Source organism: Bos indicus x Bos taurus, chromosome 3, assembly GCF_003369695.1.
Source record: "Bos indicus x Bos taurus breed Angus x Brahman F1 hybrid chromosome 3, Bos_hybrid_MaternalHap_v2.0, whole genome shotgun sequence".
In the NCBI taxonomy this organism is placed as follows: Eukaryota; Metazoa; Chordata; class Mammalia; order Artiodactyla; family Bovidae; genus Bos; species Bos indicus x Bos taurus.
Window position 1 is genome coordinate 62,803,777 of NC_040078.1, and position 24,166 is coordinate 62,827,942.

Sequence of the window (24,166 nt, forward strand, 5' to 3'; positions counted from 1 at the left end):
ATAGCCAGCAATATATTATTTTAACCTACTACAGTATTTACAATGATACTTGTTCATTTGACTAAAATATTCTTATTTATACTCTTATTTATTTATTTATTCACTGCAGTTCTTATAGTTTGAAACATGAATGTCAAGACCAAATTCCATCTCAGTATAACTAGGTTTAGCTTAACAAGTTAAACTTAGTGATATTATTAATTTCTAAGTTTATAGGAGGCTGTACATGTTATTTTGCAGAAATTAAATTCTAAAAAATTTTGATTTTTGGAGGTAGTTTTTTGGGCAACAGGAATAAAAGAGAACAGGACAAGAAAGAATGAAAATGGCAATTTCAATACTTGAAGTCTCTGTGGGTCTGATTCTGCTTTTTATCTTTTTTTTTTTAAATCTGATTCCTATTTGTTTATCTTTCACTGCTTTTGATTTTGATTGTTTTACAGTGTCTTTGTGATTTCTAGTTGTGGGTTTGTACTTAAGGAATTTTTTTTCTGTAAAAATTCTCAGCAGCATGGAGTAAAGTTAGGCTCTCCAGAGGAGATTTTCTTTTGATTCTGATGGGCACAAAAGGCATATCTAGGGACAGGTTTAAACTTAATTTCTTATCTTTCAGTCTTTAGACGAGATTATAAACTTCTTACTGGGAACACAGTAATGTTAGTTTCTGATTATAAATTTTCAAGGGAGAATTCTTTTTTTTTTTTTTTTTAACGCATTTAAGACTTGCAGTTTTCCTTGCAGCCCTCCATGGGATGGTTTTATTTGTAGATCAGGTTACTGATGAGGGCATATCTATATTGCATTCTAGCACTGAATGCTGGGTTTCATCACTTTTCCTTTGTGCCAGAAAAGACATGAAATTCATGTTCACCTCACTCAGCAAACAACCTTAGGGTGAGAGATATTTCAGGTCTTAGCAACCCTTTGTAATAAAACTCATATTTTCCTCTAAATTAATGTAAGAAATAACACGTAGTAAAATTAAATATCCTCAAAGATTTTTAAAAAAGGAAATTAAGAATAAAATGTCTTAACTTGATAGAGGATAACCATAAAAAACCTACAATTTAACGTTGAAATGTTCAAAGTAGTCAAGGAATTGAAGTAGTGGTGGTTTAGTCACTAAATTATGTCCAACTCTTGTGACCCCATGGACTGTACCCTGCCAGAATCCTCTGTCTATGGGATTCTCCAGGCAAGAATACTGGAGTGGATTGCCATTTCCTTCTCCAGGAATTGAAAGTATGAGAATTTTTTACTTTTCCTTCACAAAAATCAATAAAAATTTTAAGTATCTGACTATATTAAGTGTTAAAAGGCAGATCTTTTGGAGCATTGATCTTTATACTCTTGGTAGGAGTATAAAATGATACTTTGAACAACAGTTAGCAATTATCCAATAAATATGAAATTTTCCATACTCTATGACTCAGCAATTTCATTTTCAAGAATATATTCTAGAGCAAAGTTTCTCAATCTTGTACTACTGGCATTTTAGTTCAGATAATTCTTTGTTGTGGGGGCTGTCTTGCACCTTATAGGATATTTAGAGCATCCTTGGTCTCTACCTACTAAAAAACAGTAGTATACCCCAAGTTGTTCAGTCACTAAGTTGTCTGGCTCTTTGTAACCCTGTGGACTGCAGCATGCCGGGCTCCTCTGTCCTCCACTATCTCCCAGAGTTTGCTCAAACTCATATCCATTGAGTCGATGATGCCATCCAACCATCTCATCCTCTGTTTCTCCCTTCTCCTCCTGCCCTCAATCTTTCCCAGTATCAGGATCTTTCCCAGTGAGTTGGCTCTTCTTATCAGGTGACCAAAGTATAGGGGCTTCAGCTTCAGCATTAGTCCTTCCAATAGGTATTCAGGGTTGATTTCCTTTAGGATTGACTGGTTTGATCTCCTTGCTGTCCAAGGGACTCTTAAAGAGTTTTCCAGCACCACAGTTCAAAAGCATCAATTCTTCCATGCTCAGCCTTATTTATGGTCCAACTCTCACATCCATACCTGACTACTGGAAAAACCATAGCTTTGACTATATGGAACTTGGTTGGCAAAGTGCTGTCTCTGCTTTTTAGTGTGCTGTCAAGGTTTGTCACAGTTTTTCTTTCCAAGAGCAAGTGTCTTTTAATTTCATGGCTCCAGTCACTGTTCACAGTAATTTTGGAGTCCAAGGAAGTAAAATCTGTCACTACTTCCACTATTTCCCCTTCTAATTGCCATGAAACGATGGGACCAGATACCATGATGTTAGTTTGAATGCTGAGTTTCAAACCAGCTTGTTCATTCTCCTCTTTCACCCTCTACAAGAGGCTCTTTCGTTCCTCTTCTTCACTTTCTGCCATTAGAGTGGTATCATCTCCATATCTGAGGTTGTTGATATTTCTCTTAGCAATCTTGATTCCAGCTCAATTCATCCAGCACAGCATTTCACATGATGTACTCTGCATATAAGTTCAATAAGCAGGGTGAAAATATACAGCCTTGTCATACTCCTTTCCCAATTTGGAACCAGTCAGTTGTTCCATGTATAGTTCTAACTGTTGCTTCTTGATCTGCATACAGGTTTCTCAGGAGATAGGTAAGATGATCTGGTACTCCTATCTCATTAGCAATTTCCAACAGTTTGTTATGATCCATACCGTCCAAGGCTTTCACGTATTCAATGAAGCAGAAGTAGATCCTTTTCTGGAATTTCCTTGTTTTCTTCATGATCCAACAAATGTTGGCAATTAGACCTCTGTTTCCTAAGCTGCTTCAAAATCCAGCTTGTACATCTGGAACTTCTTGGCTCATGTACTGCTGAAAACTAGCTTGAAGATTTTGAGCATAAACTTGCTAGAATGTGAAATGAGCACAACTGTATGATAGTTTGAACATTCTTTGGTATTGTCCTTCTTTGGGATTGGAACGAAAATTGACCTTTACTAATCCTGTGGCCACTGCAGGGTTTTCCAAATCTCAGGCAAGAATACTGAGGTGGTTTGCCATTTCCTTTTCTAGGGGATCTTCCTGGACCTGCATTGGCAGGTGGATTCTTTACCGCTTAGTCACCTAGACAGCCCATACCTCAAGTTATGATAAGCCAGAATGTTCCCACACATTGCCAAATATTCCCTTGGGGCAAAATCACTCCAGGATGAGAACTATTTGACCTAGAGAAATTTTTGTATCTATCCATCTATGCGTGCTGAAGAATGTTCATAGTGGCACTATGTATGATAGTAAAAAGCAGAAGCAAAGAACTGAAGCAATCCCACAATTCATCAGCATTAAAAAGGACAAACAAATTATGTCATAGAGTGGATACTATACAACAGTCTAAAGTAATGAATTATACTTATGTGCAATAAATGGTTGAATCTCAAGACTTGCTTTTGAATGGAAAAGTCACTTTCATTTACATATTATTCAGTTCAGTTCAGTTCAGTCGCTCAGTCATGTCTGACTCTTTGCGACCCCATGAATCACAGCACGCCAGGCCTCCCTGTCCATCACCAACTCCGGGAGTTCACTCATATTCATGTCCATCGAGTCGGTGATGCCATCCAGCCATCTCATCCTCTGTCGTCTCCTTCTCCTCCTGCCCCCAATTCCTCCCAGCATCAGAGTCTTTTCCAATGAGTCAACTCTTTGCATGAGGTGGCCAAAGTACTGGAGTTTCAGCTTTAGCATCATTCCTTCCAAAGAACACCCAGGGCTGATCTCCTTTAGAAGGGACTGGTTGGATCTCCTTGCAGTCCAAGGGACTCTCAAGAGTCTTCTCCAACACCACACTTCAAAAGCATCAATTCTTCCGCGCTCAGCTTTCTTCACAGTCCAACTCTCACATCCATACATGACCACTGGAAAAACCATAGCCTTGACTAGACGAACCTTTGTTGGCAAAATAATGTCTCTGCTTTTGAATATGCTATCTAGGTTGGTCATAACTTTCCTTCCAAGGAGTAAGTGTGTTTTAATTTCATGGCTGCAATCACAATCTGCAGTGATTTTGGAGCTCAGAAAAATAGTCTGACACTGTTTCCACTGTTTCCCCATCTATCTGCCGTGAAGTGATGGGACCAGATTCCATGATCTTAGTTTTCTGAATATTGAGCTTTAAGCCAACTTTTTCACTCTCCTCTTTCACTTTCATCAAGAGGCTTTTTAGTTCCTCTTCACTTTCTGCCATAAGGGTGGTATCATCTGCATATCTGAGGTTATTGATATTTCTCCCGGCAATCTTGATTCCAGCTTGTGTTTCTTTCAGCCCACTGTTTCTCATGATGTACTCTGCATAAAAGTTAAATAAGCAGGGTGACGATATAGCCTTGATATACTCCTTTTCCTATTTGGAACCAGTCTGTTGTTCCATGTCCAGTTCTAACTGTTGCTTCCTGACCTGCATACACATTTCTCAAGAGGCAGGTCAGGTGGTCTGGTATTCCCATCTCTTTCAGAATTTTCCACAGTTTATTGTGATCCACACAGTCAAAGGCTTTGGCATAGTCAATAAAGCAGAAATAGATGTTTTTCTGGAACTCTCTTGTTTTGTCGATGATCCAGCGGATGTTGGCATTTTGGTCTCTGGTTCCTCTGCCTTTTCTAAAACCAGCTTGAACATCTGGAAGTTCACGGTTCACGTATTGCTGAAGCCTGGCTTGGAGAATTTTGAGCGTTACTTTACTAGCATGTAAGATGAGTGCAATTGTGTGGTAGTTTGAGCATTCTTTGGCATTGTCTTTCTTTGGGATTGGAATGAAAACTGACCTTTTCCAGTCCTGTGGCATGTAAACCAAAGAATGGTATGTTTAGGAATGCAAATGGCAACCCACTCCAGTGTTCTTGCCTGGAGAATCCCAGGGACAGAGGAGCCTGGTAGGAGGCCGTCTATGGGATCGCACAGAGTAGGACACGACTGAAGCGACTTGGCAGCAGCAGGGATGCAAATACATGAGACAAAATCCCAAGGAAAAACAAGGGACAGAGAAAATTTCGAACATTGTTTAACCTTGAATTGACATTAAGTAATTGTAGAAAAGAAGTCAAGAGCCTGAAAGTTCACAGGGTACTCAAGTATTTGTGGTTACTTCTCAAGTGTTTGTGTTACTTCTCATTATGTATTTGAAACTTTATTTTTTTAGTTACTGCATATCAAAAAATAATTTTTTAGTGAAGCAAGTGTATTTTTTTTAGTTTATTTATTTATTTATTTTTTACTTTACAATATTGTATTGGTTTTGCCATACATCAACATGCATCTGCCACGGGTGTACACATGTTCCCCATCCTGAACCCCCCTCCGCAAGTGTTTTAACCTTATAACCTGTGTAAAACAATTCAGTAATATACCACACATGAGTTTTTTTATTTATTTAATAATTTTGGTCTATATATTTGATTGGTGGTATTTACATATTTGAAAACATTTTAGAAGTCAATTTAGAATAGTGGTTAGGAAAATTTGGTGGTTAAAGTAAAATGGATTAACCATTCATCAAGAAAAACATTCTGTCTTCAAAGACAATGGCTACTAATAGATAATATATTCAACTAACTGCTTAAAAGAAGGGCTTTTTTTCTCTTTAAACAGGATAATCTAGTGGTAGTAAGCAGTGCACAGAGTGAACTCCCTCTTGTAAAAAGCCCATCAATTGTTTTCCTAATTAAGATGAATATTATTCCTGTGAAATGAACCAAAAAGTTGTTTGAAACCGGAAATCCCAAAAGAGATCTATAGTCTTCAGGAATAATTGCATGCAATTTTAATTGAAAGAAAAAGAGAGGCCTATTTTCATCTTTCTCCTTTCAAAATGTTAAAAGTAATCAACCTGTTGGTCAATTAACAATGCTTTAATATTACTATCAATCTGACCTAAAAATTGACATTAGATATTTTGGAAACTGTTGTGGAATTTTAAAAAATAAATGGCAAAATGACTACTGTCTATAGTTAAATCCATTATGGAACTTTTATCATTAATGAAATAAAGTTATGAATTTTTACTAATGTCCATAGAAATATAGTATATTTTATTGTTAATTGAAGATTAGATGCTGTGACTATTCACAGAAATATGTACTCAATCTTTGTTCATTGAGAATGAGAGAGGAGATCTATTTTTTTGAAATACAGATTAATTACACTGATAAATTTGCTTTATATAAATAGTTGGCATTTATCTCCAACCTATTAAAAATTTTTAATAACATTAAAGAATTATTCTGTTTTAAAGTTCAGTTTTAACAGATACATGTCAACAAAATATATGTTTACATTTCAAGTCGTTTCATGTAGTAATTCAGAACTTTGGCTGTTTAAAGTTGCACACTTAGAAATACTTTGAATTAGCAGATGTATTTATTTAATAGTTTCTCACATTGACTCTGCTCTTGAATATGGGCAAGAGGTTGATTTTGTTTATCATCTTTCTAAAATGTCATGTTAATTGTGCTAAAGATGTTACAGAGTGGATTAAAAACATAAAATTATAAATTTAAATTTTTGGTTCCCCCAGTATTTCAGGGCTTCCCAGGTGGCACTAGTGGTGAAGAAGCTGCCTGCCAGTGCAGGAGACATAAGAGACATGGGTTCGATCCCTGGGTTGAGAAGATTGCTCTGGAGAAGGAAATGGCAACCCACTCCAGTATTCTTGCCTGGAAAATCCCATAGACAGAGGAGCTTAGTGGGCTATATAGTCCATGGGTTTGCACAGAGTCAAACACAACCGAAGGGATTTAACACCAGTATTTCAGATTAGCATTCTGGCAGCATAAACCTATAGAAATCTATATTTCCATATACAAATAGGTATGAATTTGGCCCTCCATTCTTTAGAAGAAGCTGATGTTAGATTTTCTCTCACATACTATAATTCAAAGCAAAGTGAGAAAATTCAGGTTAAAATTTTAGATACATCTTAAAAATGGTATTATGGGAAAAATATCATCAAAATATTTAATCCCTCATTAACAGAATATAATTTAGATCAATATAAGTGAATTTTGCAGATGAATGAAATTTACCCTTTTAATCATTAAAACCTTTTTCTTTGTAACAACTTCAAAATCTCCCAGTATTATCTCATGTTCTGTGTAGTAAGTTTAAGGATATACTATTTTGTTGCAAAATTCCAGGGCTGGAAAAGAATTTAGATTTTATTAAAAATTTTCCAGTATGACTGTTGGATTTAACAGATCAGGAGTTTTAAACCCAAGTTTATGGTATATCTTACTCAATATCATACCACTAATCTTTGATTCCTCAATTCTTACTGGTGGTGAATAGATTTGAAAGTTCTTCTCTGGTCCCTCCCAACTTTGATAGTGTGCCTTCCAATTTGTGAGCTAGGCAATTAGAGAACTAGTTCTGTCATAATTTTATGTAAAATGAGAGCAAGTAGGATGAACGTGAAGACCTGGGACGTGTTAATGTGAACTCTACTATATCCTTTCTGGAGTACCTCTCCCTCCCTCAACTGTCTTCTGAAATTATTGGCCTATTTCCAGATAAGTTGTGAGAAATAACGATGATATTTTAATGCTGACTTTACAATGGATAATCAAATACCCTTGAGAAGAAGTCTTTAATCTCAAAAATATTTGATTAGTTGCATTATTTACTATGTTTACTATTAACTTATGGTTTATTAACATTATTTAAGGTTAAAAGCAACACTTTTTGCTAACATACTTTATTTTGTTTTAATCTTGGACCTAAAATAAGTCTGCACTTACATGCAAAGACAATTGGTTGTAGGTGGGTAAATCACACTGTAGATTTTATATCAAAGTTTTCTGCTAATATTAACCAGTACGATCTACTGATTTAAAGTATGAGTTTAAAGTTGTACCTTCATGTTTTGGTCTTTTCCTACCTTAATCTTTTCTTCTTCTGAAAAAAGTTCATAAAACACCAAATTCTTATATGCTAAAAACTAATGTGAATCTGCAGATCTTTTTATTTCGGTTTAAAAATGACTGTATTTTTTTCATACATATGCCTGAATTCTAGGAGTATTTCTGTATTAGAGTAAAATTAATAAATGTAATAGCTTCAACTGTATTTTAAATATTTAATTATTTTATTGTACACTTTTACCCAGTTAATCTTCATTTTATATTTTTACATCCTTATGGGATTAAATGGAAGGTTTTTATTTGTTTGTTTTTAATTGTATAAGATCATTTTGGCCATGAAATTGATGCAGAGGTATTTCCTCAACTTTATGTATATACATTTAATTAATAATAGTATACTATTTTGAACAGTCTGCTATTCAAATAATGCTCTTATTCTGATAAGAATAATATCTATTTATTATAGGAAACTCAGAAAATAAAGAAAAAATGAAGACTATTTAGCAGCAGCAGCAGCAGCAAACTACCCATATTCCCACTGTCTGTGAACCTTTTATGTCCTTTTTCTAAGCCTATAGTATGATCCCAATTCTCTCTTCCCTCAATACATAAGCACAATATATAATGTATTTATAATGTGCTCTGCTTTTTCACTTAACATAGCACTTTCTGATTATTAGTTTATTTCAAGGCGTTTTTTTCTACAGTGAGAAATTCCTTCTTTTTATAGGTAATATGCAAGAACCACTGGGGGAAGAACTTTATAGGAGACAGAAATAGCTTACTAAGAAATATCATTTTACATTAACCTTTCCCTTTTAATAAGATTGGTTTTATTGTTATCTAAATTATAAAGAGATTATGATTAAGACTAAAACTAAATATTACCATTTTAAGTAATAAAAAGAGAAAGACAACAAAACTATGTGTTTAAACAAAATCATATAGTAGCTAGCTTGCCTAGGAGAAGTTATGATATATGCTCTTAGAAAACAAACATTTTTAAATTCACAGATGCTGCAAAGCCCTGGTCAAACATAAATTACAATCAGTTTTTATGTAACAGTAAAAATTCCAAAGGACTCTTGCTCACCCACTCTCAATATGTATCTTTCTTCTCACAGAATGTAAGCCACATTTATTTCTATTTCTGTGTATATTTTAAAATAAATTACCCCAGAAAATAAACTACGGAATACACTATGTTCAAATGCAATCCAACAGAGAAAACAAAAACCTTAGATTCCCTCTGAAGAGCCCTGTAGCATATTTTGGTGAGTATTTTGGAATGCTCATAGAATTTGAATGTGGTATCCATTTATTTGAGGAGTATATGCTACCTTATAATTATCCGATAATTCAACACATTTAGCAAATGATACTCCACTTCTATTATAGCAATTCACTTTTTCTTGTTTGTGTTCAGTGCTATCAAATATAGAAAGAGCTCTTTACTTACCATTCTGGGAAAGATGAAATTTATCATTGTGCCATAAATACCCTGAAAAGCAAAGAAATATTATTATTTATTATACCTCCATCCACAGGGATCCTAACTGCCAAATGTAATGCATCAGCAGCAAAATAAAATGAAGTAAATCTATTACTACTGCTACTGCTAAGTCACTTCAGTCGTGTCTGACTCTGTGCGACCCCATAGACGGCAGCCCACCAGGCTCCCCTGTCCCTGGGATTCTCCAGGCAAGAACACTGGAGTGGGTTGCCATTTCCTTCTCCAATGCATGAAAGTGAAAAGTGAAAGTGAAGTCACTCAGTCGTGTCCGACTCTTAGCGACCCCATGGACTGCAGCCTACCAGGCTCCTCCATCCATGGGATTTTCCAGGCAAGAGTACTGGAGTGGGGTGCCATTGCCTTAGAAAACACAATTCATTGTTCTAAGAATTTTTAAACATGTGTTACATGCCTTTGGACAGAATGGTGTGCTCAGTTGCTCAGTTGTGTCCACCTCTTTGCGACCCCATTGACTGTAGCCCGCCAGCCTCTTCTGTCCATGGAATTTTCAAGCAAGATTACTGGAGCAGGTTGCCATTTCCTACTCCAGGGGATCTTCCTGGCCAAGGGATCAAACTAGCATCTCTTGAGGGATCGAACCTACGTTTCTTGTGTCTCCTACATTGGCAGATGAATTCCTTACCACTGTGCCACCTGGGAAGCCCCTTTGGATTACGCAGTTGTGCTAACTACTTTCAAAATCAGGGATAAAACATTTTATTTTTCCCAAACAAATATTCTAAAAATAGATTAAGAGAACATTGTCAAGTATTTTTTGTTGTTGTTGTTGTTCTTTATCCCCTTTAGCTCGATTGAATTTTTCACTGAAACAGATGGGACAGCCATACTTAAAACTCTTTAAGGAAAAACTGAGGAGCATTTTACATTCTTGAAGTCAGCATTAATGACTGTTAGATCTATTTATATGTAAATACATTTTCTTGGTGGAATCTTGAACTGAAAATCTGATACAGAAGCTGAAAAACAAAATTAGGAGTCCATGCTCCTATTTTTACACACTAAATAAGTGATAATAAAGAGATATATATTTTCTTATTGTTTTCTGTTCATTGAAAACAGGTTTTAATTGCATTGCTTGGTAAAGAATTACAATAAATTATATTATGAAAAAACATATGTGTTCTTGAATTTATTGTGTCCTTTAAAATGTTTAAATTAACAGTGACTCTTACATTTAATAATTAGCACTAAATAATCTTTCTCAATGTCAATAGTTCTAAGATAAAGGAACATGTCAGCTGTAAGAAAATATGCTTTTCTCATATCCTGATATATATCGTCATTATATATTTGTCATTTTCTCTTTTATGTATCATAAACTTTATCTAAAGAAAAACACACAGTTCATCTCCCTCTGCCAAAACGGTGATAGCTTAAGAAATTTTTAGATAACATATACAGAAAAGGGGTTTACTTGACTATTTGGATAGTGACATTTCAGACCTTTCAATGTTATTTTTGAATAAAGTAATCCTGAATAAAAATTATAATGTGTTAGTGTAGCTTGAAATCATTATTTCCAAGAAAGATGATGTTTCAGTAAATGAAAACTAGTGAAAATTTCAAATGATAAATATTGACAAAATTAATGACTTTTTGCTGGAGTATAAAATTAAGATTTGAAAGGTGTCCTACTTCGTTTTTCACATTTTTAAAAGATATTTTTAATATTAAAGAAATATATGGCTTATGATTATGGATATCTGACATTCTGGAATGATTGAGAAGTTCTCCCATGACCATAGTTTAAGAAGACTGCTTTTTATATTAATCATAAGTATCAATATTTTATTTCAATTTTTTGTATTTATTGATTTTAATGAAAGATTTTAATGGAAAATTTTAGACTGAGAAATACTTTATTTTGTGTAGTGCTTATTTCTAAAGAATCATTAATAATTTTTGATGTTATAGCTTATATTTATAATTACTAAACTGCTAAAAAATTCAAAGTATTTTTGAGCATCAGTTCCTGAAGAGGGCAGCACGTTCTAGATATTATTGAATTTCAAACTCAAATATGACAGCTTTGGCTTTAGTATACTTTTTTTAGGAACTAGAGGGGAAAAATGGATTTTTTTTTATAGATGTCTGCTCCCATGATACAATAAACCAGCTGAAATTCTAGGTAACTGCAGACCAAGGTCAAAACTGTATTTGATTATTACAAGGGAACATTCAAATTATATACCTAAAGCAATGTATTTAGGAAGGGAACAACAAAATACTAGTAAGGAGACTTTCCATGAGGAATGTGTTTTATCTTAATACTGTAGATAACTTTTCCTATTGGCAGTGCATTGACTGTCAAAACTACTAAAGGGGTTAGATTTAATTATCTCACTTCTTGCACATTTCATCTCAATTGCTATGGCAACATTCAGTTGCCTCAGCAGCAATGCACACTTTAATCAGATATTTCCTCCTCATTTCTCTATGAGCCAAAACTGTGTAGTCAAATTAACAACCAAGTCCTGATAAATCTGATAACACTTCCCACAATTTAATGGGCAACTTGCCTCCACCCACACATATAAATATTTTCAGAGAGGTTTGTAACTATTGGACAAGTATAACACTTGATAAGAACATACACTTGGACTTTCCTATTTCATTGATTCTTCTTTGCTATTTCTATCACTATTCTTTATTAGAAGTTTTTCACAAATTCAAAACTCACTCCAGCAAGTCACTAACATGGGTCAGCTGACCTCACTAGGAGAGCCGATGAGTGAAGGAAACAACCTCCAACATTCAAATGTCAACCCTCCTCAAAAGGCTATTGAATTATTTACCTTTTATCCGAACACACTTTGAATTGGCACATCAAAGAGCCTTTTTCTATTTCTTGAAAGTAGGTTAAAGGAGGAAAGAAAATAATTCAAGACAAAGCAAAATTTGATACTGAAAGAAAACTGTAGGGTATCAGACTCAAATGGAAGGCCAAGCATGAAGAAAATTTGGTTAAGCTTCAGTAATAGAGCAATTTTAATGAGAAGTGAAAGCAAGATGCATTGAAGTGCTGTTGTCACCTGGGTGATTATTAACCAGCTACGTTGTTGGACAAATCACTTTTGCATTTTGCAAAAGACTAGAGAAAATTTTGTGGGAAGATAAGGAACTCAAACTATCTTCAGGTTGAATTTAGAGTGTTAGCATATGTTTTTATAAATAACTAAATAAATAATATTTATAAATAAGTGGAATTTTGCAAATAGTAACTATTTTAATTTTATACTGTGTAAAACACATGTATACCTGTGGCAGATTCATTTTGATATTTGACAAAACTAATACAATTATGTAAAGTTTAAAAATAAAATAAAATTAAAAAAAAATAAAATGTCAAAAAAATAATAAAATAAAAATTGTTTTAAAACATAATTAAGGAGCAAAGTGATCTAAGGTCTTCCTAACAATTTTAGTGGCTGCTAAAATTTGTATTTAGACAACAAACATTTTATTCTGAGGTTGTGATAGTTCTCTGGTGAGAAATTTTATACCAGTAGCTGACAGTAATATTTCAGCACGATTTTTTCAATCATCACTTAGTAGTGTCTAGTAAAAATTTCACTAATTGAGACAATCAAAAAATATGCTGTCAGTACCTGGGTCTACCAGTCTAACATTTCAACAGTAATGGCTAGACTGCACCTCATGTATTACAGCCCACTAGATATGGGGTTCAAACAAACCTTATACATACAAATATTCTGTAAAATACAAGTCTATATTTTGAACTTTGAGTTGATTATTGGCAGCTTATGTTCAAAATGTAGTTATTGAAAAGCTAATTTCTCATTCATGATGAAGTTTGGAAGCTATATAACCTTAGGAACAGGTACAGAAAGAGGAGATGTTTAATTGAAAAGAGAAATCTAACCAGGAAGGCAAGCATGGACTATCCTCAGATATTTGAAAGTTTTATTATAAAGGAGACAGTGAGTGTCTGAAAACTAAGAATAATGATACAAGTTCAGAAAAGCAGATTCCAGCTCTTTATAAAGAAAAACATAAAAACAATTAGAATTACTTAAACAATGGCACAAGCTGTGAAGCAACAAATGCCTTGTTTAAGTATATTTCATGTACTGTTTGCATATGAATTCTTTATTTTCTGTTGCTTGAATTCTGGAACAGCATTTTAAAAATGTGGTAGAACCACTCCAGAAATTTAGATCTGGGAGTTCAAATGACTCACTTCTTAATGAATTTTTCAAGTACCAGTGCTTTATATCCACATGGAAACCTAGCAATGGTCTGCAAACAGCATATTCAGCAGCAAGTTTGCAACTCTTGCTCTGGAAAAATGGTCTAAATGAGATAAACAAACAGTTCTTACTGAAGAGTTATCTAAAATCTACAAGGAGACATATAAATTGGTCCTAATTGGCATTCCTTCAAGAACCTCAGTAGATACCAAGAAGTGACTAGAGGTGAAGAATGAGTTCCCTTTTCAGTCTTAACTTGGCTCTTCCACCTGAAGGTGGGGTTTTGCCAGGCAACGTGTACACCACTGCCTGTGTCAGACTTATTTCCTTGATGAAAGGAAGATTTGGCATTATCCTCAAGCTCTATATTCACTGAGAAAATAATAATTGCTCAATTAAGGGTTCACAGCTTTTCTTCCATACCCAGAGAATTTAACAGTTAAAGAGAAAATTGCACACCATGTGGGAATGCTCATCTTTAGTAAAATTGCTGAATAATATAAAGGAAAGCTGAAGCCAACTTGAAGGTTATAAATATAAGGAAATTGATGGTTCTTGAGTCAAAGTAATGTGTGTAATAGTTTTATTTCTGTGTAATACTAGGTTCTGTATATTTCTGGTTTATGTTAGTTGGAAATAGTCTTTTTACTTAGATTGGTTTTGAAATTTCCTTGTGTGATCATACTTTTGAATCACATTGAAAAAAACAAGGGTCTCAGAAAGACCTTGCATAGTGTTTAAACTTTATGACTTTATGTACTCTAGGGCTGTTGTTTGGAGCTTGAGATCTACTGAAGAAAGGCTGTCTACCAGAAGCATATGTGTCTATCTAAAGAGCTGATGAAATGTTTTGCAACAGCAAGAAACGCTAACTTGTATTTTTACTCTCAAAGAATATGGATACTATAAACTTCATCATGTCTTTTATCTCCTCTGCCTCTTTAAGTTCAGTTGTGTCCAACTCTTTGCGACCCCATGAATCACAGCACACCAGGCCTCCCTGTCCATCACCAACTCCCGCAGTTCACTCAGACTCATGTCCATTGAGTCGGTGATACCATCCAGCCATCTCATCCTCTGTCGTCCCCTTCTCCTCCTGCCCCCAATCCCTCCCAGCCTCAGAGTCTTTTCCAATGAGTCAACTCTTCGCATGAGGTGGCCAAAGTACTGGACTTTCAGCTTTAGCATCATTCCTTCCAAAGAAATCCCAGGGCTGATCTCCTTTAGAATGGACTGGTTGGATCTCCTTGCAGTCCAAGGGACTCTCAAGAGTCTTCTCCAACACCACAGTTCAAAAGCATCAATTCTTCAGCGCTCAGCTTTCTTCACAGTCCAACTCTCACATCCATACATGACCACTGGAAAAACCGTAGCCTTGACTAGACGGACCTTTGTTGGCAAAGTAATGTCTCTGCTTTTCAATATGCTATCTAGGTTGGACATAACTTTTCTTCCAAGGAGTAAGCGTCTTTTAATTTCATGGCTGCAGTCACCATCTGCAGTGATTTTGGAGCCCCCCAAAATAAATCTGACACTGTTTCCACTGTTTCCCCATCTATTTCCCATGAAGTGATGGGACCAGATGCCATGATCTTCATTTTCTGAATGTTCAGCTTTAAGCCAACTTTTTCACTCTCCACTTTCACTTTCATCAAGAGGCTTTTTAGTTCCTCTTCAATTTCTGCCATAAGGGTGGTGTCATCTGCCCCTTTAGGCCTCTGTAAATCAAATTTTACATTATGTTGTTTAAAATTCCACCTGCTGAGAGTTTGCTAGCAAATGGTCTTGAAACTTGTTTCCAAAATGCTCACCCACAAACACTTTTATTAGCCAATCCCATTTGGTTGGCTGTGCTCCAACAAGTCTCTGGTGAACACAAGCATAAGTTACAGAGAAACAGAAATTTCCATGGCACTCTGGAGGAACGTTTTTGATCCTAAAGACACTAGTAATAAACTAAAATGTCATTGCAAATTCATGAGCATTTCCTTATGTCATGAGTAGCAGTAGGAGGAAGGGGCTGCATTTGTGCAATGGTTGTTCCATGTGTGTAAACCTTGTCCCCAACTTAAGATCAAAGACTGTCTTCAATCAACAAGTATTTATTTAGTGATTGCCATGCCTGAAACTTAAGGAGCCACAAAAGGACAAATAGGATCTACTTTTAAATTCTGGGATTTGTTGAATGAATGAAGAAAAACACATGGCTGGCCTAAGAAACCTTATAATAATCTATAGGGTTATGGATTTAACACAAAACAAAGCCCAGTATCTGTTTTGTCTTTGTCAGTTAAGATGTTCATCTATTTCATGACACAAAAGCTTTTAATATATTTCAACATTACTACCTTCATTTAAGATAATTTAACCAAGAAAAAAAACAATCTGTACCCCTATATCCTCCAGCTGGTACTTCTTGCCTGTGGAGTTTAAGGTATTTCTACTGAATCATTATTGTTCTGATTGTGAGCTTAATGAGGGCAGGGAAAGTCTAAATCTTTGTTAGCATTCTAGCCAGTACAAAAGTGCTTGGTAAACAATAAACATTGAGAAAATGATTATTCAATGAATATTGTATGAATAGTAAGAGGGAATAAATGGTGTTGACTTAAATGCTTGAAGCAAGAAGTATTCAGGAAGGTTAGTGTAGCTTAAAATGGTTTTAGTTTGCCAGAAGATATGAGATTTTTCCACTGGGCCTTCAGGAATGGATGGGATTTAAATAGTAGGTGGGAGGGAAATAAAGTATTTCTAGTGGAATTAGGAACATGAACAAAAAAATTGCTTTGGGACTTCCCTTGTAGATCAGTGTAAAGGAATCCACTTGCCAATGCCAGAGACAGGGGATCGATCCCTGATCTGGGAATATCTCACATGGTGCAGAGCAACTAAACCCGTGTGCCACAACTGTTGAGCCTGTGCTCTAGAGCCCAGCAGCCAACATTACTGAATCTTGCATGATCTAGCATCTGTTCTCCACAGGAAGACAAAGCACTGGGATGAGAAGCCTGAGTACCACAACTAGAGAAAAGACCGTGCAGAAATGAAGACCCAGCACAGTCAAAATAAATACACTAATTAGTTAATTTACAAAAAAAAAAAATTGCATTGAAGGCAGAAATATTACAGAAAGGATTTAATTCTTCTTTATGGGACCATCAGTTATATTATGGGTAAGTGATTTTGTTCTTTGTAGATTAACAGGTATTGTAGAGAAGTGCTTCTCAAATTTTAATTTCCATACCTGGGGATCTTGGTTAAACTGCAGATTTTAATTTGGTAGGTATAAATTTAGTTATGAGATTCTCTATTTCTAACAAATTCCCAGATGGTATTGGTGCTGGTGCTAGATCCTTAAGTGCAAAGCTGTAGAGGATCCTTGAAGCTAGACAGAGTCATTTGTGCTGCATACAGAAGGCATTTGAGAATGACTCCATGCTTCTTAGCAGTGATGGCATGATGAAAAGTGTATTCAGGAAGATTAGTATGTCAACCTCATGGAAAGTATGCTAATGAAGAGAGAATGTGAATATAGGAAAACCAGCTGGAAGTCTGTCTTACACTTTATCTGCATATTTCACAGATTTGATGCTCAATTACCTGTTGATTGATTAGTTTCTGTGGACATGGTTAATTCAAAAGCATTTTCTCAGTGGAATAACTGTAGGCCCACTGACATTTTGAAAACAAATCAAATTTAGGTAAAAACACATGAGGAATCCATGAATTTTCTTCCTCTCCTCTCCATCTGGAAAAAAAAACTGTTCTTCAAAAGACTTGAAGTATTAGCTCTTCTGTTCCTCTCATATTCTGCCCTCACATGTATCTCTCAAACTCTGATCTTACTATATCATAATGATAATAATAATAATAATAGTAGCACAACTAATTTTTTTGAGTGCTTATTAATAGTGCCTGGCAACTTGCTAAGTTTTATAATTAAATCTGTGAGGAGTACTGATATTAATATTTCTAGTTTTACAAATTGGAAAAAAGTACTTGCATGCCATCATACAATGTCAGATATGTAACAATAAATATATTTGTTCAGACAGTGATTGATCAAAATGTGTTCTAAGAAATCATTGAGGGATTGATTTTTTTATTTGACTGTTCCAGGTCTTAGTTGCAGCATATGGAATTTAGATCCCTGACCAGGGACTGAATCTGGATCCCCTGCATTAGGAGTACAGAGTTGTAGCCACTAGATCACCAGGGAAGTCCCAAGAAATCACTGATTATTAATGTAGCTTCTGATTTTGCATGTTACCTTTGTCTTTGTTCCCTGATCTCCAATAATTATGATAATGGATAGAAGTAGTGTTTCCTATATTCCAGATACTACTTTAAGCAATGAGATAACATATGCTATTTCATTTAGTGCTCATAATAATCCTATAACTTGGGTGTTAGTATTCTCATTTTGCATATAAGAAAATGAGGTATAAAGAGGTTAAATAATTTGTCTAAGTTTCCATAACTAAAGAGCAGATTCGTGTTTTGAACCCACTACACTATGCTGTTGACTTTAGTCTAACTTGTCCTAGTAACATGGAATTCTGAGTGTTTTCTTAAATGAACACCATAAATTTCTTCAAATCACAATATTTGTGAAAAGTTAATTTTCTCACAAACTAAGAAAGAGTCCATGAAGTCCAAGAAGGCTTGTTATTATTTCTCAGCTTCTGTCAGCATACCACTGTGCCTGATAAAAAGTGACTCCCTCAGGCTGGCAGCCTTTTAGACATAGGGCAAAATCTTTTGAATAAAATGGCATCAAGTCTCAAATAACCTAGGGCCCACATACTTCCTACCTCTCTAGTCATATTCTAACTGCTTACACCACAGACTAAAGAGTAGTCCTCCTAAAAGGAAAAGCTTTCTAAAGGTAATCTCCATTAAAATTTTTAACATTTGGGGAAAGTTAAACAACTTCTTGCTAGTAATAGGAATAATAATGACAATCTTCCAGATAGTTCAAGTGTGCCAGATATAGTAACAATTATTACTTGGTTGATTAACTAAACTAGAGATTAAACACAAGTAAATAATTTCATTTCATTCTATTACACGAGTGAAATATTCTAATCTAAATATTTAATACTGATAAATTTAACTTTGTCAATATTAAATTGTGAATTGACAAATTTGATATTATAATATAGTTTTTGAAATTATGCACTTTTATATATTTTTTTAATTTTATTTTATTTTTAAACTTTACAATATTGTATTAGTTTTGCCAAATATCGAAATGAATCCGCCACAGGTATACCCGTGTTCCCCATCCTGAACCCTCCTCCCTCCTACCCCCCCCACCCTCCCTCTGGGTCGTCCCAGTGCACCAGCCCCAAGCATCCAGTATCGTGCATGGAACCTGGACTGGCGACTCGTTTCATACATGATATTATACATGTTTCAATGCTATTCTCCCAAATCTCCCCACCCTCTCCCTCTCCCACAGAGTCCATAAGACTGATCTATACATCAGTGTCTCTTTTGCTGTCTCGTACACAGGGTTATTGTTACCATCTTTCTAAATTCCATATATATGTGTTAGTATACTGTATTGGTGTTTTTCTTTCTGGCTTACTTCACTCTGTATAATAGGTTCCAGTTTTATCCATCTCATTAGAACTGATTCAAATGTATTCTTTTTAATGGCTGAGTAATACTCCATTGTGTATATGTACCACAGCTTTCTTATCCATTCATCTGCTGATGGGCATCTAGGTTGCTTCCATGTCCTGGCTATTATAAACAGTGTTGCGGTGAACATTGGGGTACACGTGTCTCTTTCCCTTCTGGTTTCCTCAGTGTGTATGCCCAGCAGTGGGATTGCTGGATCATAAGGCAGTTCTATTTCCAGTTTTTTAAGGAATCTCCACACTGTTCTCCATAGTGGCTGTACTAGTTTGCATTCCCACCAATAGTGTAAGAGGGTTCCCTTTTCTCCACACCCTCTCCAGCATTTATTGCTTGTAGACTTTTGGATCGCAGCCATTCTGACTGGCGTGAAATGGTACCTCATAGTGGTTTTGATTTGCATTTCTCTGATAATGAGTGATGTTGAGCATCTTTTCATGTGTTTGTTAGCCATCTGTATGTCTTCTTTGGAGAAATGTCTGTTTAGTTCTTTGGCCCATTTTTTGATTGGGTCATTTATTTTTCTGGAGTTGAGCTGTAGGAGTTGCTTGTATATTTTTGAGATTAGGTGTTTGTCCGTTGCTTCATTTTTTATTATTTTCTCCCATTCTGAAGGCTGCCTTTTCACCTTACTAATAGTTTCCTTTGTTGTGCAGAAGCTTCTTTTATATGTTACTAAAGAAAAGTAGTCAGTATTCCAGTAGTATCCTATCAGTTTGCACAATATTTGTTATGTTAATATTGAACCTATGGTTAAGGGGGTCATTGTAAAATTATTCTTTATTCCCTTTTTTAGTGATTATATTATTACAGTTGGCTGGTGACTGCAGCCATGAAATTAGAAGACACTTGCCTCTTGGAAGAAAAGCTATGACAAACCTAGACAGTATATTAAAAAGTAGAGACATCACTTTGCTGACAAAAGTCCATATAGTCCAAAGTATGGTTTTTCCAGTAGTCATGTACAGATGTGAGAGTTGGACCATAAAGAAGGCTGAGCCTGGAAGAATTGATGCTTTTTAACTGTGGTGTTGAAGAAGACTCAAGAGCAAGGAGATCAAACCAGTCAATCCTAAAGGAAATCAACCCTCAATACTCATTGGAAGGACTGATGCTGAAGCTGAAGTCCCAATACTTTGGCTACCTGATGCAAAGAGCTGATTCATTGGAAAAGACCCTGATACTGGGAAAGACTGAAGGCAAAAGGAGAAGAGGGCGGCAGAGGATGAGATGGTTGGATAGCATCACCAATTCAACAGACATGAACTTGGGCACACTCTGGGAGATAGTGAGGGATGGGGAAGCCTGGGGATGGACTGAAAGTCCATATGCAGTCCATGGAGTTACAAAGAGTTAGGCATGACTTAGCAACTAAAAGACAACAAATCCAATATCCCAGTAGTATCCTATCAAGTTGGCAAATTACTTGTTATGTTAATATTGATCTTATCGTTAAGGGGATAATTGTAAAATTGCTGTTTTCAAACCAGGGTCATTCATGAAGTCAATATGGATTTTACTGTTATTCCTATGTCATTCTATATGTTATACTGTATAATAATAAATGATATTCAGAACTGTGATCCTAAAAATAATATGAAGCTCAATCATAATTGAAATATTACCATGGTCACTGCAGAGATTTTAGAAATCTTTTTAACAAATATTGTTAGTTTTATTCAGTTAACTACAAAATTACATTCCACAAACAACTAATTTCTAGTTTATTCACTCAAATATTTATGAAATATCTATATGTACCAGGCAGATTATAAGAACACAAAAATCTATCAAACTTTCTGTTCTCATGGAATTTACTATCTAGTGAGGGGAAAAAAGACACCAACCCAACATACCAACATATGTGGTAAGCAGATTATTATAAATGCTAAGAAGAAAAATAAAAATGAGAAAATAGAGTATGAGTGAATGGAGGTAATGGCAGGTGGTTGTTTTAGACAACTGTCTTAGACAGATGGTTAGCTTTTTTGTCATCAGGTTGTCGTTTTATCCAATGAGATTATCTTTCTCAGGATGAGAAATAAATTATTCTCATATTTGCCTGCTGCTTTTATGTTTGGGTAAAATTAATAGTGAATTCTTCAGTTCAGTTCAGTTCTGTAGAACTGCTCAGTCATGTCCGACTCTTTGTGACCCCATGGACTGCAGCACGCCAGGCTTCCCTGTCCATCACCAACTCCCAGAGCCTACTCAAACTCATGTCCATTGATTCGGTGATGCCATCCAATCAACTCATCCTTTGTCATCCTTCTCCCCCTGCCTTCAATCTTTCCCAGCATCAGGTTTTTTTCCAATGAGTCAGCTCTTCGCATCAGGTGGCCAAAGTATTGGAGTTTCAGCTTCACCATTAGTCCTTCCAATGAATACTCAGGACTGATTTCCTTTTGGATGGACTGTTTGGATCTCCTTGCAGTCCAAGAGACTCTCAAGAATCTTCTCTAACACCACAGTTCAAAAGCATCAATTCTTTGGTGCTCAGCTTTATTTATAGACCAAATCTCCCATCTGTACATGACTACTGGAAAAACCATAGCTTTGACTAGATGGACTTTTGTTGGTAAAATAATGTCTCTGTTTTTTAATATGCTGTCGAGGCTGGTCATAATTTTTCTTCCAAGGAGTAAGCATCTTTTAATTTCACGGCTGCAGTCACCATCTGCAGTGATTTTGGAGCCCCCCCAAAATAAAGTCTCTCACTGTTTGCATTGTTTCCCCATCTATTTGCCATGAAGTGATGGGACCAGATGCCATGATCTTAGTTTTCTGAATGTTGAGTTTTAAGCCAGCTTTTTCACTTTCCTCTTTCACTTTCATCAAGAGATTCTTTAGTTCTTCTTCACTTTCTGCCATAAGGGTGGTGTCATCTGCATAGCTGAGGTTATTGATACTTCTCCCAGAAATCTTGATTCTAGCTTGTGCTTCCTCCAGCCCAGCATTTTTCATGATGTACTCTGCATATAAGTTAAATAAACAGGGTGACAATATACAGCCTTGATGTACTCCTTTCCCGATTTGGAACCAATCTGCTATTCCATGCCCAGTGCTAACTGTTGCTTCTTGACCCACAAACAGATTTCTCAGGAGAAAGGTCAGGTGGTCTGGTATTCCCATCTCTTGAAGAATTTTCCACATTTGTGGTGATCCACACAGTCAAAGATTTTGGCATAGTCAATAAAGCAAAAGTAGATGTTTTTCTGGAACTCTCTTGCTTTTTCTATGATCCAGCAGATGTTGGCAATTTGATCTCTGGTTCCTCTGCCTTTTCTAAATCCAGCTTGAACACCTGTAATTTCATGGTTCACGTACTGTTGAAGCTTGGCTTGGGGAATTTTGAGCATTACTTTGCCTGCATGTGAAATGAGCGCAATTGTGCAGTTGTTTGTACTACATCTAAGGGCAAAGGAGAAGCCCCAGCAAGACAATAGGAGGGGCAAAATCGTGTTTAGAATCAAACCCCATACCTGCCAGAGATGCTAAGAGGGCTCAAACATACCTTGTGCACACCAGGGCCCAGAGACCCCACAGAGACTGAGACATACCTGTGTTTGGGTATCTCCTGAGGAGCTGTGGGTCAGCAGTGGACCACTGCAGGGGCAGAGGCTCTGGATGCTGTAGAGCTGGGTATCACATAAGCCCTCTTGGAGAAGGTCACCATTATCCCCACCATAGAGATACCAGAACTTACACAGGACTGCGGAAACAGACTCTTGGAGGGCACAAACAACCTTGTACACACCAGGACCCAGGAGAAAGGAGCAGTGACCCCACAAAAGACTGACCCAGACTTGCCCGTGAGTGTCCAGGAGTATCCAGTGGAGGCTGCTGCTCCGTCAGTGGTGGCCTGCTGCAGGGTTGGGGGCACTGAGTGTGGCAGAGCATACAGTGCAGGGGACCTTTGGAAGTAGGTTGTCATTTTTTTTTATTACTTCCACCATAGTTTGGCCTCAGGTCAAATAACAGGGAAGGAACACAGTCCCACCCTTCAACATTAAAGATTTACAGAGCATGGCCTGGCCCCTCGGAACAAGACCCAGTTTCCCCCTCAGTCAGTCTCTCCCATCAGGAAGCTTACATAAGCCTCTTATCCTTCTCCATCAGAGAGGACAGACTGAAAACCACAATCAAAGAAAACTAACCAATCTGATCACATAGACCACAGTCTTGTCTAACTCAGTGAAACTACACCCCAACTAGGGTGTAGGGCCACCCAAGATGGACATGTCATGGTGGAGAGTCTGACAAAATGTGGTCCACTTCAGTATTCTTTCCTTGAGAACCCCATGAATAGTATGAAAAGTGAATTCTTAGTTGCATCTAAATCACTTGGTAAAAACATCAAACAAGATGGCAAATCGGGAAAGTAGAAGGAAAAGAAAGGCTTAGTTGGGAAAGCAGTTCATGTGGATTTTTAAATTGAAAAATCAACTTTCTGGGAATTCCCTGGTGGTCGAGTGGTTAGGATTTGCTCTTCACTGTCAAGGGTCAGGGAACTAAGATTCCACAAGCTGCACAGCCAAGAAAAAATGGAAAAGAAACTTTCTTATATTGCTTAGATTTTCTAAATGAGTTACAATATCTTCATAATTCTTAAAAACTATTCAGTCTGCTTATTTGAGTTCATTGTCCTTGAACAAGAATGAATGGAAACTGAAGCAACCAAGACAGACAAAATCTGCAAATCTTCCTGTTGTTCATTAGCCACTTTCCAGATAAATATATTTCACTAATTCTTACCAATAGAGACCCTATTTTAATCCTTGAGATTGTGGATATGACCCAAAAGTCTTCTATTAGTCACAAGCAAAAATTTGCATTTTATTTCTAAGCTCAATAGGTATATGTCTACCCTAATAATATCATTATAAATTTAGGAATTTTTATTATCAATTAAGAGGAAAGAAAATAAGAAT

The 24,166-nt window shown here is 36.1% G+C and overlaps 1 protein-coding gene across 2 annotated transcripts in view; it reads right to left on the reverse strand.

The window, feature by feature from the left end:
• ADGRL2 (adhesion G protein-coupled receptor L2) overlaps window positions 1–24,166 on the reverse strand; it is a 716,223-nt gene that overhangs the window by 236,238 nt on the left and 455,819 nt on the right. The window contains exon 1 of one of the 2 annotated variants that reach the window (XM_027536740.1): window positions 9,304–9,324. The gene's annotated coding sequence lies outside the window, so the exon portion shown is untranslated. Of the gene's footprint in view, window positions 1–9,303; window positions 9,346–24,166 lie in introns of those variants that run through there. The other variant, XM_027536750.1, reaches the window with a different exon arrangement.